General features: G+C 41.6%; 1 pseudogene; it reads right to left on the bottom strand.

Annotated features, from left to right (window-relative positions):
* Positions 1–273: 273 nt before the first annotated feature.
* Positions 274–3,909, bottom strand: LOC137003797 (uncharacterized; annotated as a pseudogene).
* Positions 3,910–16,708: the final 12,799 nt, after the last annotated feature.

Below are 16,708 nucleotides of genomic sequence, written 5' to 3' on the forward strand. Positions count from 1 at the left end.
CTAGTGGGTTTCTTCCCACAGAAACACCCTCCAAAGGAGAGTGATAAGCGGAGATTGCTGCTATATAGACCTTTAATGTAGAAGGAGTTAGGCCATCCGAGAATTTTTCTTGGAGAAATTGCAGTATGTGACTGATAGAAGAGTGGAACGGGTCCACTTGAGACTGGCTACACCAAGTAGCGAACAGCTTCCACTTGTATGCATATAGTTTTCTCGTGGACGGAGCTCTGGAGTGGAGTATGGTCTCCACAACCTCAGTTGGGAGACCAGATTCTATGAGCTCGGCCCCCTCAGAGGCCAAGCCCACAGTTTCCATAACTCTGGGCGGGGATGAATTATTGTGCCGCCCGCTTGAGACAGAAGGTCCTGCCTGATTGGAATCTCCATGGGGGAGCCGTCTAGAAGGGACACTAGGTCCGTGAACCATACTCGGGTTGGCCAGAACGGGGCTACCAATATGAGACGGGCCCCGTACCGCCGAACCCTCTCCAGAACTCCGGGGAGCAGAGCAATCGGGGGAAAGGCGTACAGACGCAGCCTCGGCCACGTCTGTACCATGGCATCCAACCCCAGGGGGGATGGATGAGTTAGTGAGTACCACAGCGGGCAGTGAGACGTCTCTTTCGAGGCAAATAAGTCGACTTCTGCGCGACCGAATTCTTTCCATATCAACTCCACCGCCTCGGGGTGAAGTCTCCATTCCCCGGGCCTCGGCCCCTGCCTCGACAGGATGTCTGCCCCCACATTTTGATGCCCCGGGATGTAAGCCGCTCTCAGGGAGAGGAGCTTCCCCTGGGACCACAGGAGGATCCGAAGGACTAATTTGTACAACTGACGAGACCTCAGACCCCCCTGATGGTTGATATATGAGACCACCGACATGTTGTCTGTACGGACCAACACATGGTGGCCCCTCAGGTCTGGGAGGAAGTATTTGAGTGCTCGAAATACCGCCATCATTTCCAGCCGATTTATGTGCCAAGAACGATGATGGTCCTCCCAAAGACCCTGAGCTGAGCGACCACTCATGATCGCCCCCAGCCTGTGAGAGATGCATCCGTCGTTAGCATTACGCGACGACAAGGAGCTCCCAACACAGGACCCTGGGACAGGAACCAGGGCTTCTTCCACATGGATAAAGCACGAAGGCATCGCCGCGTGACTTTGATCATGCGGAGAGGATTTCCCCTCGGAGAAAACCCCCTGGTCCTGAGCCACCACTGTAAGGGTCTCATGTGCAGCAGGCCAAAAGGTATCACGTTGGACGCCGCTGCCATCAGACCCAACAGTCTCTGAAACTGTTTTACAGTGAGTGACTGGCCTAATTTCACCCCTTTCACGGTTGAGAGAATGGAATTCACCCGAGCAGGAGACAGACGTGCCTGCATCGTAGTAGAATCCCAAACTACCCCTAGATAGTTGGTAGTCTGAGCTGGTAGAAGCACACTCTTCTTGGCATTGAGTCTCAACCCTAACCTTCTCATGTGTGACAGAACTACATCTCGATGTAGAACTGCCTGTTGCTCTGATTGAGCTAAAATCAACCAATCGTCGATATAATTCAGTATGCGGATGCCCTGGAGTCTCAGAGGAGCCAGGGCTGCATCCACGCACTTCGTGAAGGTGCGGGGTGAAAGGGATAGGCCAAAGGGAAGAACCTTGTATTGGTAAGCTTCGCCCCCGAAAGCAAACCTGAGGTACTTCCAATGTGAAGGATGGATTGACACATGAAAGTAAGCGTCTTTCAGATCTATTGTCACAAACCAGTCCTCGGACCTGATCTGAGTGGTGATCTGTTTGAGTGTTAGCATCTTGAACTTGAGTTTTTGTACTGAGCGATTTAACATACGTAAATCTATTATGGGACGCAACCCTCCATCCTTCTTCGGAACGATGAAGTAACGGCTGTAAAACCCTGACTGTTTGCTGGGAGGAGGAACCCTTTCTATAGCTCCTTTTTGCAAAAGTGTCGTAACTTCTTGTTCCATAACCAGAGACTGCTGGGGGCCCACCACTGTAGGGAGGACCCCATTGAACCGGGGCGGGCGAAACCCGAATTGTATTTTGTAACCCTTTTCTATCATACGCAGTACCCATTGAGAAATGTTGGGAAGACGTTTCCATTCCTCCAGAAATTTCACTAAGGGAACCAGCCTCTCGAGACTGGCCTCTGGTGTTTTTTGAGCACTTGGCTCGGTGCCCTGAAGCGGCGTACCGGCAGGGAGCAGCCGAAACAAGCGCTGGCCGACCCCCCTCAGAGGGTCGGTGGGGACCGCTGCGCCCTGAAGCACACGGGGTGGCAGGGTTGGCAGAACGGCCCCTTGAGGGTGCCGGAGAGGAGTTAATTTTATAGATTTTAATACAGGACCCTCTCCGGAGGGGGCTACCCTCGGAAGTCCTGGGCCACTGGCGTCAGGACTTCTTCGAAGCCTTCCTGGCGATAATAACAGTCCTCAGATCTGTTCTACCCCGGGAAGGCTTCGACTGTGTTGCCCGTCCCGGTCCCCAAGCTCTTTGCGGGGGAGCACGGGCAGCAACACTCTGTTTTTGTTGCGCTCTCTGCACAGATGAGGAGCTGCTAGACGCCCGAGGCTGCTCCCGCTCAGCAGCCTCGGACGGGAGAGAGCGGCGAGGGAGGAACTTCTGGAAGGCCGCTGACTGCTTTTTTGCCTCCTGGAACCTCTCGACGACCGAAGTGACAGAGTCGCCGAAGAGGCCCAGGGGAGACAGCGGCGCATCCAATAAGACGCTCTTATCTCTTTCTCTGATGTCTGATAAGTTTAGCCATAAATGCCTCTCCGTTGCCACCAGGGCTGCCATAGAGCGACCGATTGTTTTTGCCGTCTCCTTGGTGGCACGGAGAGATAGATCAGTGGCTTTACGAAGTTCCTGAATCATATCAAAGCTAGCCTCACCGCTCTCATCGATCTCCCCCAGCAGGTCAGCCTGATATGCTTGAAGGACAGACATTGTGTGTAAACACGCTGCGGCCTGACCTGCTGAGGCATATGCTTTGCCCACCAGAGCTGATGTTGTTCTTAGTGGTCTGGTGGGCAGCATCGGGGATTTTAGGGACGACGCAGACTCCGGCGAGAGATAGCTCGCGAGCGTCTCTTCGACCCGAGGCATCGTCCCATAGCCATGTTGTTTAAGCCCCAATATATTAGAATATATAGATGTTTGAGGGTTATATACACGATATTGTGCTGGCTTTTTCCACGACCTCGTCACCTCGGTGTGGAGGTCGGGAAAGAATGGTAATCCCCGACGCTGAGGCTGTGACCGGGCAGGGAGAAAGCGCTCATCCAGTTTGCTTTTGTGACGCGCTTCGCTTTTTTCTGCTGGCCATTCGATATTAAGTTTTGCCACTGCCCTAGTCACAACCTCCAGCAGCTCCTCATATGCTGGAGATGAGGATGGCGAGTCCTCCTCTCCAGCTTCAACGCTCACCACATCCAACTCCTCAGAGCTAGACAGGTGAAGCGCTGGTGCCTCTCCTCTGGGGGAAGAAACCGCAGCGCGTGCTTCCGCAACCAAAGGAGAGACACTGGGTCTGGCGGGTGAGGGCCGAGATAGGGCTGGGCCCGTCTCTAACCCCTCCACCAGATCCATCTGTGAACCCCAGGAATGCAGCCGCCGCTGTGCCTCAGCAGCAGCGGGACCCGATCCCTGGGGAACACTCGCCGCGGCGCTCTCTTTATCTTTCTCGAAGAACGCCCGGCGTGAACGGAGTGTACGGAGCGTTAACTTTTCGCAATGCACACAGACAGCTCCCTCAAGAGCTGCCTGGGCATACTCCACTCCCAAACAGGCTACACATAACTCGTGTGTATCCCCGCCCGTGATGAAGCGAGGGCAGGGAGAAGCGCATTGAATGAACTGCTGCTTGCCTGTTTGTCCTGCCGCCATATTTTTTATAAACGTGTCTTTCAATATATATATATATATATATATAAGTGCTTGGTGGACTGAAAATACTCTTGCCCTCGGACTAAGAGATATTTTCGAACTGTATAACGGACAGACAACACCAAATAAGACACACAATACACAGAGCGCTTGCTGAAGACGCAGAAGCTAGCGTTCTTTGTTCTCAGGGGTGCTTTATAGTTTCCTGGTCCGTGACGTCACCCGCTCTGACGTCCCGTTACACTATTGGTTCGATTACACAAGTGCTTCAAGACGTAATCACGCAGAGGCGTTCCCAAAGCGACTACGCAGCGTCGATGTTCCCATGAAAGGGAATTCTGTCTAATCACGGCTCTTATTCCAGTGATTGACTCTATTAAGAGCAAATGTTAGCAGCACTCTCATAAGTCCCGCCCACAGGCTGCGCCGGCGCTGCTGCACTGTCAGCGTGAGAGAGAGTTCTCCTTTTTTTTCAGAGAGTGGAGAGAGAATGAGACGAGGCAGCTGCACGAAGTGATCTTCAATCCCTTCCACATTAAATAATCAATTTAGAAGCGAAAGTGTTCGGATCCAACAGAAAACCCGAATTTCTGAGCTGATGCTATAATATGAAGAAGCTGTCGACGGGTTAAGAAGCGGATGAGGTGGGGGCTTGTGAAATAGAGACCGATGCAGACACACAGAGCATCAAAGTGCCACAATTGAACGTCCTTATTTAGAAATATATCAATTCCTTTCCTTGACTGGGTTTTTTTTTTGTGAGATTTTAGTTCTTCTGTGACGAGTTTCCTGAATTCATGCTGGATGCACAAAGTGCAATTTGTATATGGCGAGCCGCCCACGGAACAGTTTTCTTTGCTGAACTGTGTTTTTGAACCACCAAACTGGTAGGAGAATCCTTTTCTTTTTGCTTTTGGAAAAACGGGACCTAAACTCATTGAACTATTATTTTCATTATTATTCCTCTGGATCCACAATCAAAGGACATGAACTTTGAACTCGAACTGTTTCAAAAGAATCAACGGTTCTTTGAATTGAGTCATTTAGTTCATAGACTCTAGTTATCTAACCAATTCACTGGTTATTGAGTATTCATTGAGTATTTACACAGCTGAAAAGCTATTGATTTTCAAAGGAAAAAAGTGATCTGTCGAATTTGCAAGATAATTTACTGAATCGCATTCTGTACATTGAATCATATTGAGTGTTTATCTGAGTATTTGAATCATTGATTGTAACATTTCGTTGAGAGTATTATTAAGTTACATTTTATTTTATTTCATTTGGGTAACAGACTATTCAAATATTTTATATTCAAAGATTTTTTATTTGATTTCCCTTACTATGTCAATCGCATGACAATTGTTTCAACTGAGTTGAACTGTTTAACCTGCTGATTCCAAGTGCCTAGAAAGTTCCAAAGAGTAATAAGAGGAAACATTGTAATTAATTTTACACTGTCAGATTGTAATCATATGCGATTCATTTATTCAAAGAAAAACAAGAAAACCATTTTCTAATATAAAATCCAGCTTTATTCAGTTAAAGGTACAATTTGTGATATTTTTTTCCGCTAGAGGTCGCTAGAAGCCTATTCAAAACAAAGGCGTAGTTTGATGACGCCAAGTTTTAGAGCGGAAACTTGGGACATGCGGTCTCCATCTCAACGGACGGTGCAAAAGCATAGGGATTGGAGTCTGGAAGAACTCATGTTTGTGGATGCAATTATTAACGTTACTGTAGTATGAAGCAGAGCAGGACCGAGTGTTGCGGGAGCTGAACGAGGAGCTGGAGCGATTGATCAACACACGCCTCACGAACAGCGGGACTTTTATTATGACACAGTCGCCGGCGCCGCTTCCGCTTTTCCGGTCATGAGTTTACGGGAGCTGTCCTTGTCGACAGAACCAGCGGCAGATGGTAAACAGTAATTATGTTCCATAAATAAGTAACACAATCCACCATAAAACATGCAAGAAGTAAATAAGGAACTGCTTGAAGCAAGCTAGTGGTTTGCTAGACGCTAGACTCTACTTCCGCATTTGTCCACGGCACTGTTGTCATGTGGTTTCTACGTCAGTAAAGGCGGTAACAAAGGTTAACTGACGTCATTGACAGGCGACTGCACTGCCCCGTGTCACTGTTTAGAATGGGAATTTTCTCATGATTTACAAGTAGTTGAAAACATTAGAGATATTGTTAGTAATCAGCTGGACAAAATATATAACACTAGCCTAGTGGTTTTTGGATATTTTACTGCAAAAATGTTACATATTGTACCTTTAAGAGGCTCAGTGTTGGTTGTTCACTCACCTGCTGTGTTACCTTCCTCTCTCCGGTAGTCGCACCTTTCTTCTGATCAATCGGCCCATATTGAATATTATACTAGTGTGAAACGCTAAACACGTTACGTGCTACAATTAATTGCTTGTTTTTTAATTGTGTTATTTGCTTTAAAATTGAATTAATACATCAAAACTAAATTAATAAATCAAAATGACAGCTCTGTTTTTCCCTGAATTGTACTTTATTACCACTTTACTTTGAGCTCTGACTCTAGACAATCTACTGCTAACAATGCAGTAAGTATTCACTGCCAGTTCTAGCACTTATTGCCTGGGGAGAAAGAGGTGATGTGCAAAGCGAGGATGGCATGATGTAATACAGGATCAGTCCCATTGCAATCGAGGTGGATTTAAACCATAGTAAACAGAAAGGCTGAGGGGCACTAGTCACTGAACATCAATGAACTGAAAGAACAAAAAATAGGGCGAGATAGAGACTGAATGATCGAGGGGAAATCAATATACAAGTTCTAAATACCTGGCTGAGATGTTCAATAAATCTAACAAGCAAACTCATTATTTTGATGTTCAGTTTATCTTTATAGCTTCCTTTCCAGGGATAGTTCACCTAAAATCATCATTTACTTACATGATGTCTGTATGACTTGCTTTCTTTTGTGGAACAAAAAAGTTTTGAAGAATGTTCATGGCATGCTGCTCTCGTCTATAAAGAGAAAGTGGATGGTGACCAGGGGATGTCAAGCAACAAAAAGGACAATAAAAGCACCATAGTAATCTATATGACTTGTGCACTATAATCCAAATCATCTGAAACCATATGAGGAACAGAATAAAAATCTTGTTTGAGAATGGTTGCCATTCACTTTCATTATATGGAAACTCAGTGTGATACTTGGAAGAAAGAAAGTCATATAAGTTTCAAAAGACATGTGAGTAATTTTCATTTTTTGGGTGAACTTTTCTGTTTAAATGTCAAAATGCAATGTTAAATTATGTTTGCATTTTCTCATCTTAATATTCAACTGCAACAATTTCTCTGCTACTTAAGTCATTCTCATACAAACCGGATATTGACTGGAGTGAAAGGCATTATGGAAATTAATTACATCCAAGCAAAAATTACATGCACATAACAGAAACCTTTCTTTTTTATGCACAAAAACACTGTCACAGATAGTTACCACTACCACAATTACGATCATGCCATATCTCACTTTGATGTGCTTAAAATGTCATGTCATGTCAAATGGCTGCTTTACATTCAAATCCATCCAATTTCCGGCAGTGACAAGCGTTAGACACAAGATGGATAAGTGGGTGGAATCTGGATTTAAATGAAAGTAAAATCATTCGCTCCACTAATGAGACATGAAGCCATTTGGCTTCTTTCACTGGAGTATGGTGCATGTCATGCTTTGGTGCATTGCGTACCTGCATCCTGCTTGATTGCAATTTATTTTTAGGATATGGAGACTGTGGGGGCTGAATGAATGAAGCTTTTTCTTATGTGACAGAGGAGAAAACAGCTGCAGAGTTGGCAGCAATCTCTCATGGACATTCCTTTGTCCTTGTGGACATCAGTACTGTGCAGCATACAAATAATAAACTGGAATCCACTCAAAAGATTGTTTTATATGTTATTTATAATGAAAAAATGATCTAAGAACGAAGATTTGAGATCCCGCCACAGGTGCCCAAACAGTCAAAGCATTCTGAGTGTATGACGTGAGACCTGTGGCATTATTCAGCTAAAAATTCTGACAAAAATGTTGACCGATGCAGTAAATTAGATGTCACAGAAAGGTCTTGGAGCTTGTTCTGGTGTGATGATCATAAAAAGATCATAAAATTCAGTGATGGATAAAATAGAAATAGGTTGGCGATTGAGCAGATTGACAGATCGTATACCAGTAAAAACCCAGCATGCTCAGATGGTGTAAATTTGTTATGTCATCTCTCAAATAGAAGTTATGCCTGGTGCACTAATTGAAAATTTGGGGCTTAACACAAAGTTTGTAAGTTCGTATTTACTCAACAGTTGTGCAACGAAATGATTTTGGCATCTAATATGGCATTTGTTTATAACTGCACCATCTTGAACTGTAAAAATTATTTAGTAAATTATGGACTGCCAATGGCCTCCAAAGCCTGAGGCCATGTAGTCTGATATTGCCAGAGAAAGCTGAACGCCAAACTCCTATGCACACACAGTACAAACGTACAACTCTAAAGGCCTTTGCACACTGAGTCCGAAATTTTCACATGCGTTTTTTCGTATTCGCAATCCTAAAAATTAGTCACGCACAGAGACCTTGCACACTGAGTCCGATGCGTATTATGAAAAAAATCGCAAAACAAATCGCAAAACAATACAAAATGAAGTCTTCAAGCAGTGAGCACAATTAGTTGTCTCCTCTCTTCTAAAAAGAGAAAAAGAAAGAGGAAATATTGGGTCCATTCAATCCCGAGATTGCATAGAGAGAAAGGAGAATTCACCTCATCTGCGGGATTATCCGAGCGTTTCAAAGATGTCAGGATGTCAGTGGCTCTGTTTGATGCTTTACTACTGGCACAATCTGTCTTTATATTCAGTCTCTTTGTATTCCTCACGTTGTTTGTCATTCAGTGCTGCTGTTTTGTGGTGTAGAAGATGTGAATCAATTTGTTAGATGGCATTCTGGATTTGTGCATTCGCGTACGGTGGCTCTGAATTGTCAAAACGTCTCTCAAAATGCGTGCTACGGATGCGAAAAACGCAGAAAATCCGAATATTTTTTGGACAGACGAAGGTTTCAGAGGCAGTGTGCAAATGCGAATGACATAACGTGAGGTTGAATTTATTTTTTAACGTGCAAAAGTTTCGCATACGAATTTCGGACTCAGTGTGCAATGACCTTTATACAGCAAATATGGCATGATCTGACCACTACCCTGAGGTAACCTCAGTGTATAAAATGTAACAAGACCATTAACATATTACATTCCTTCAAAAGGTCCTAGCTAGGGCTGATGCCTAATATACACATGCATATATATATATATATATATATATATATTAGAGGTCTGCGCTGGCTTTAAACTGAGGCCTGAACCCGGCCCGTACCCGAGATAGTTTGACCCGACCCAAACCCGAGCGGTACTGTTATAGTTTAACCCGAACCCAAAATCGCTATAGAAATGTACCATTCTTGCTATCATAAGCCAAGACAGCTTTGTAATACCTACACTGCACATAACCGCTGAGCTATTTATTGGTTGAATGACAAGATAATATCATACAACGTTTAAATTGACAGAAACATCAGGCTAAGTTGTAGAAAAGACGCACAGAGGCCATTTGGCATGCTATCGCACTTCATTTCATTCATATAGTTTGCACTCAGTCTTGTAGCCTATCATATTGCACAATGTTTTAAACATTTAAATACACATATCAAATAAAATAATACAAAATGTGTATGATAGTAGGTGATAGTAGCCTGCTCTTGACAAAGCTGATTTCTGAGAGACGGAAGAGAAACTGATTCTATTTGATTTACGAACGCGCTTGGCTCATTTCATTAATACAATTTACACTTATTCGTCTATGATATCATACAATGTTTAAAACATTTAAATATACATATCAAATGATGTAATATTTTACAGTAGACCTACTCTTGACAAAGCTCTGATTTCTGAGACATAGACGGCAGCTCGGCTATTTGATTTGTAGCTGCACTCAGTAGTCGTTCACTTCACACACACATTATTGCGTACTAATTTTAGTGGCTTGTGTATAATTGTGCTATCCCCTGGCTCACCTGTTATCTGGTAGAATTCGTTGTGCTGCTTTCCCTCTATCATTTGGTACTGTAATAAGTTTTCCTTCAGTAATTGTTTGCCTCATAGTCAGAGGTTTGAGTGTTGTGTGTGTTCACATGCACAAAACAGTTAATATATAAATGTGAATTATAAATGTGCTCCCACTTTTGCGCACTCTTTCGACCACAACACAGAAGATGGCACGCAAGACTAATATAACAGCCTATATAGTTTTTCTAAGTTACAGACCCGAACCTGACCCAACCCCAAAGCTATTCATGAAACCTTAACCAGACCTCTAATGCATATATATATATATATATATATATATATATATATATATATATATTAGAGTTGTCAAAAGTACCGACTTCGGTACCTAGTCGGTACTGAAATTTAAAAAATGTGACTCTTTGAGCGCTGTTGAGCAGATTCATAAACACCTCTGATTGGCCATTGTGTTCACGGCTCATTGGATATGTCTGTGATTGGCTTCAATGATCATTTGAAGTTCTATTGCTTTTCTCTTACAATTGTAAATAGTCATCAATGAAGCTCTTCACCGAGCGCTAACACAGATACACTTGGGAGCATTTGAAAGCAGGTATCTATCGTGGACCAGTCCACTGATAGACGCCTGCTTTCAAATGCTCCCAATCCCGCTTTAAAAAAGCTTTCAAATTCAAACACACTGTGTGTGTGCATGATTTAAATTTTTTCATTTTTATCAGTGTCTAAATCATGTCAAAAATAGAACACTAATTAGACCTCTGTGAAAGCTGTCATCCATTATAAATACGAGCACCAACTCAGTTTTATGATTATTTAATATATTCATCTTATACCATGATAGAGACTAACTTTATGAACACTGGAAATCTTAATTCTGTGATTTTTAAAAAAATTGTAATCAGTCTAGACAGCTGATTTTCCATGAAGACAAGAAAGTTATTCCAAAGCTCGGATAAGAAGGGCCCACCTCATCAGGTGCAATTTCACAGAAACTGTCACAGTATTTAATTTCCCATTTCCAGTGGCTGCCTCGGACCAGAACTCACTGGTTTAAGACAGAGCAGAATAGGCCAATAGCATTTAATTGCCTGGTTTTATGGCAACTGCAGAGAAGTAATAGCTAGTCAGCAATTCTGTCCACATGATAGATTCTGCTGATGGTCGTGGGCTCTACAGCAGTGTAAGGAGGCGTTAAGACAGTAATGCTAGCTTAAAGAAGAGCAGGTGAGGCCGGCAGGCAGGCCAATTCACATATTCTCATCGTCTTCATCAGCTGCACTTCCCATGTCTCTCATAACCGCTAAAGCTCACACTAGCTTGCTTTGGTATTATGGATGTGTCAGGATGATGTGTTGGGATAGAATGATGGGGAAAAAATTTAAACACTGCTCTAATGTTGTAATTGTAATGTTAAGGGATATTACAACCCAAAATGAATTCTGTCATCATTCACTCATCATTCGTTCCAAACCTGTATGATTTTCTTTCTTTCATGGAAAACAAAAGAATTTTGACTTCAAAAGGGTCTTATAACACAAGTCATACACTACCATTCAAAGGTTTGTGGTCGGTAATATATTTTTAATGTTTTTTGAAAGAAATCTCTGCATTTATTTGATCAAAAACAGTAAAAAAAATAGTAATATTGTGGAATATTATTACAATTTCAAATAACTGTTATAGTTTAATGTATTTTAAAATACATTTATGTGATCAAATAATTTTCAGCATCATTACTCAAGTCTTCGGTGTCACATTATCCTTCAGAAATCATTCTAATACATAATTACTTTCTTTAACATGACTATGTATGGCTTTTGTGGAACTTTTGTCAGTTTGAAACTATAAAAGAGCAGTGTGATCATTCTGTCTTATATATCTTTTGATGTTGCATGGAAAAATAAAAGAAAATCATATAACATAATGGTGAGTAAATGATGACAGAACTTTCATTATTGTGTGAACGATTTCTTTAATTCTCTAGATTGGGCCGCAAACACACACACAAAGCACTTTTTTTGCATTATAGACACATTACAGATGGGATCGGATTGATCGACTTTCCATCAGATGGCACACAAATATCCATAATGAAAAATGACTGCATGCATATATCTTACCAGAGATCCAGCTGAAAAGCATCGTTCAAAAGGATGTGGGAGGGGCGCAAGCTGTCTGAATAAACCGTCTCCTCTACTATTGACCTGAGTGCCAAAGCACAACAGCAAACACAAGGTATCTATTATTGTCATTGCAGTGTTTGCCAGCAACAGAGAACTGCTGATACTGATGTATACTAGAAAAGTGCTATCAGTTCAAAAAGAACTCAATCTCACTGACACAGCACCAGGAGTCACAGCATTCCCCCTTGGACTGAATCAACACTGTACTTTAAGGTGGATAACATATTCTCCTTGTTTGTTCTCCTCCTTTTGTTGATGTATTAAATTTGCCAGTAGATTCTGTGATGAAAATAGTTGGAAAGAATTAGTGGATTAGTTATAGTTGGATAAATTATCAAACAGCCTGTGCCTATAAAAAGAAAGAGGAAAAAATTAACTGTGCGGTGTAAAATTATTATATTTAATAACAGAAATGGAAGAAATAAAGTGCTGGATTATAGATAATGATAGTATATTTTGCTATTTTTCTTAAAAATGTGCATTCTGGAAAATGGGCCAATGTGTTGGAATACCATTAGGTGAATATGAATATTTCATGACAAAACAATCTCTGACCAGCCACTGGGGCATTTGCTGCTCCCTATTAGCAAAGTCATTAAAACTCACAAAAGACATAAAAACAATGCTAATTAACTCTTATCATTGTCCTTCTGGTGCACGTCCTGGGCGCAAAAAAAAAACAAAAAAAAAAAACACGATTTTTCGAACTGGCCTTTCATCACTAACTTCATTAATAATGAACACATTCAGAATTTTAAAAATACTGTAGTTGCTCAGTCTTCATTTTTAAATGTTTGGATGCAATCTTTGAGGTATAACATTTTTGTTGAAATAGAAAAGCATCAATCCCAGCGCTTTTTAGTGCTTAAAAAAGCCCAGCATGATAATGCCACCCAAAAATGAAAATTCCGTCATTAATTACTCATCCTTGTGTCGTTCCACATCCGTAAGACTTTCGTTCATCTTCAGAACACAAATTAAGATATTTTTGATGAAGTCTGAGAGCTTTCTGTCCCTCCATAGAGATCCGACGCAACTACCAAAAATATCTTAATTTGTGTTCGGAAGATGAACGAAGGTCTTACGGATGTGGAACGACATGAGGGTGAGTAATACATTTCAGAATTTTCATTTTTTGGTGAACTAACCCTTTAAATGTATTTTAATAAGCTAATACAAAAACAAGCAACGTACCAAAACAACCTGTACTCCTCTTTGACTCTGAACTGCTATTGCCTATTAACAAATGCAAATGGCCAATCTTCTCACTTCTAGACTGTAACACTTAGTGTGTATAGCATCTACCCTCTTTTAAAGAAATAGCTGATGCCTAAATAAATATGATTACATTGTAGTGGCCCAACAACACTTTTGCCATTTTGCATAGCTTTTAATATAGCAAATGGGATAATATCTTTAAAGTTGGCTCAGTAATCATTAATTGAATGATGGCTTTACATGAAAGGTATCAAACCTGGCTGGAAACCGAAGTTGGCTTGTTACTATGCATTGAGAGAGTGCAACTTTTCAGCAGTTCAATCTTACGAATGGCTTCCCAATGTCACAAGTAATGGACCTTTACAGCTGAGCATGCTTACATATTTGTCTCAGGTCTGCCAAGTAGTCTTACGATAACAGATTGAACGGGTACCTGCTTTTAGCGTTCGGCGGCGCGTTCTGTGCCTCGAGGCACTGACTTATATCCATGTCCTTGATAGAGCTTGATAGGCATTGACAGGTGAGTGTAAACGCAGCGCTGCCCTGCCTACCTGTGACTGATGTTGAGCATTTAATGTGCATCAGCGCTTTCAGATCTTATTATGAAGCGTAAGCTGGTATGTGCCTCGGCCTGTTCGGGAAAATCCTTGAGTCTGCTCACACTTCCTCCACTTTTTCCTCATAATCTCATTGAGATCTGTCAACTAAATGGCCATTATGTTTTCAGCCCTCAGTGAGCATGATGCATAGGCAGCAGTGGAAAATCTGACTCGGGTTCACTTTAAATCGAGTTGAGCTAACGCCGTTAGTGTAGATGGGAAAACGGCTTATCCTTGAGAGCTTTTATGCAATGGCATTTTGTGGGGATGTTTATAAAGCATCAGCGGAAAGCTGCGATATGCATCATCACCTTGCTTCTGGTCGTTCGGTTACGGTGAAAATTGACAGTTTGTATTTCTCTTGAGTCTTTTTTTTTTTTTTTTTTTTTGGTTTAACCAAGGAGAAAGGGTAAAATCTTCCAAATACATGGTCCTCTGCAAGTTTCAGAAATGCATTGGTATCTGATTATCTATTTTCCACGGAGGATTTTGGCTCTCGCTTTGCAAAACTTGCCATTACGCCACGGTGGCATTGACACATTTTGTAATATCTGAACTGTTACTCTCACCAAGAAATGACTGACTGCCAGGAAATGTTCCAAACAGTCTTTTTTCCATTACCTTAACTAGCCTATTAATCAGCTTGAAGAAAATGAAACATTCGGAAGTCAGTTGTTGACACCATATTTAAGCATTGAAGAGAATGAGAGTGAGAAAAGTGCTTAAAATGGGGAGTAAACGTAAATCCGTTTAGGCCCCTATTGTATTAGTTTGTTTTCCTATTATTTTATAAGAGACTGTTTACTAGAAGCTCAAAAATCATCTTAAATGTGCATCTTGGGCTATGGAATATTATTCCAAGCAGGTCTGGTCTCTAAGCATGAGTATACATATTAAAACACATACACCACAGGGGGTTAATAGAGATGAGAATTTCTGCTTATTTGCTTTTTCTTTGTCCAGTGTGAATTCCCTGTTTGGATGCTTGAAAATCACTGTTGCTGAGAAGGCCAATGACCAAGCCATTATGGTCCAATTACATCGGAAAGGACTCAATCACTCAGACATCGTGCTAAAATGGTCACCATTACGTTCCAGCAACAAACCCGCAGAAAAGGAACAGAAGAAACTCAAAATGCAGGGGAAACTAGGGAGAAAAGTTTTCATTTTCTGCCAGGCTTCTCAGCTTAAAGAAAAAGATTCTGAATAATGAAAAGTGTTTCTGTGACTAATAAGGGATTTTCTATGACATTATAATAGCAGACAACCATTGTTAAGGCTTTCACTCATAATTTCAGCTCCTACTGCAAATCTCAACCTTTTTATGAGTGTATTTATGGCAGGTAATAAGATTTTCTTGAAATATGTTTTAAGATCAAGATGTGCATATTTTATTGCAATGATAATCGTATATTTTGGAGAGTTCGGTGGGTGGTGTTTTCATGGGGATTTGGGTGAGTGGCCAACCCTCATCCTGCGTTGAGCGTGCAGTATTTCACACATGGAAAACAGCCCCCAGTAAAAATGACTTTCGATTACTTTTGACCTTAGCTGCAAATGACTTCCAGCTGGAGTAATCCATTGCTTTAAACATCAACTGTGCCCACAGATTTAGTTGGGCATGACAAAGTATCCTCCTCATTTAAATATCTAAAAATAGATTAATGTGCTCCTCAAACTTTCATGCCAAACCAAGCATGATGGATGATATACCAAAGTAGCAGCCCACGATACCAGCGTTCGCTGTGCTCAATGCACACACAAACGAAGGGGTCTTGTATTTCTTTTTATTTTTTTTAGGGTCTGCCTTTGTTGCTGCTACTAAGCTGTTGCACCCTCTTGTTCTGGCTGGAACAAAGGAGCTGACTAGAATTAATGTGGAGATGCAAATAAAGTCTCATCAGCAGTTTGACATTATTCAGTCTTTTTTAATGAAGAGCTGATGGGAGAGGAGAGTGTATTTATGTGACCCACCTTTGTAGAAATACAGTGTTATCTCACTGAGCTACTCTCCAGTGTTTCAATATCAGATGGTGGTCAGGCAATTAAAAACGCCCCTAAGAAATTACTGCATGCAGAGATAAGTGACCTTGCACATTTCCTGATGCTTTCTAAGAGATAGTGTAGGTGGAAACACAAAAAAAAAAAGATCAGATCTTTGGGCTCGTGATCTGTTTAGGGACTGATGTTAGAATTTTTTTTCTCACTGAGATGATTGATATTCTTGCTAGTGGGTTGAGACAAAAGAGCTCGCAGGTTGGTTTTGATATACGAATAGCAAGTAAATAATGCTGAATGCAACTAAAGACATAATTGTTAATGAATGTATTCACTGACTTTAAAAAAAGAAACACGTTGGCGTCGATAGCCTAGTGGTTAAGTGTGCTGACATTTGGTGCAAATGTGTTCACGGCGACTTGAGTTCGATTCCCATCTCGAGGTCCTTTGCTGATCCTGCCCCCCTGCATCCAGCCATGCATCCAATCAATTGCAGTTTTGGCACACAACATTCATCTTTTTTTCTTTTTTTTTTTTTTTTTGTAGAAGCCATTGATTTAGGTCGCCAGTTGATGTAAATTTGGTGTAAAAAGAACCTCTTGGTGTTAAAAAAAAAAACAAAAAAAACGTTTTAACGGTAATTACAGGGGGTGTTGATTTTGCGAAAATATTTCCAAAC

The sequence above is a fragment of the Chanodichthys erythropterus genome, chromosome 16 (genome assembly GCF_024489055.1).
Source record: "Chanodichthys erythropterus isolate Z2021 chromosome 16, ASM2448905v1, whole genome shotgun sequence".
NCBI classification, from domain to species: Eukaryota; Metazoa; Chordata; class Actinopteri; order Cypriniformes; family Xenocyprididae; genus Chanodichthys; species Chanodichthys erythropterus.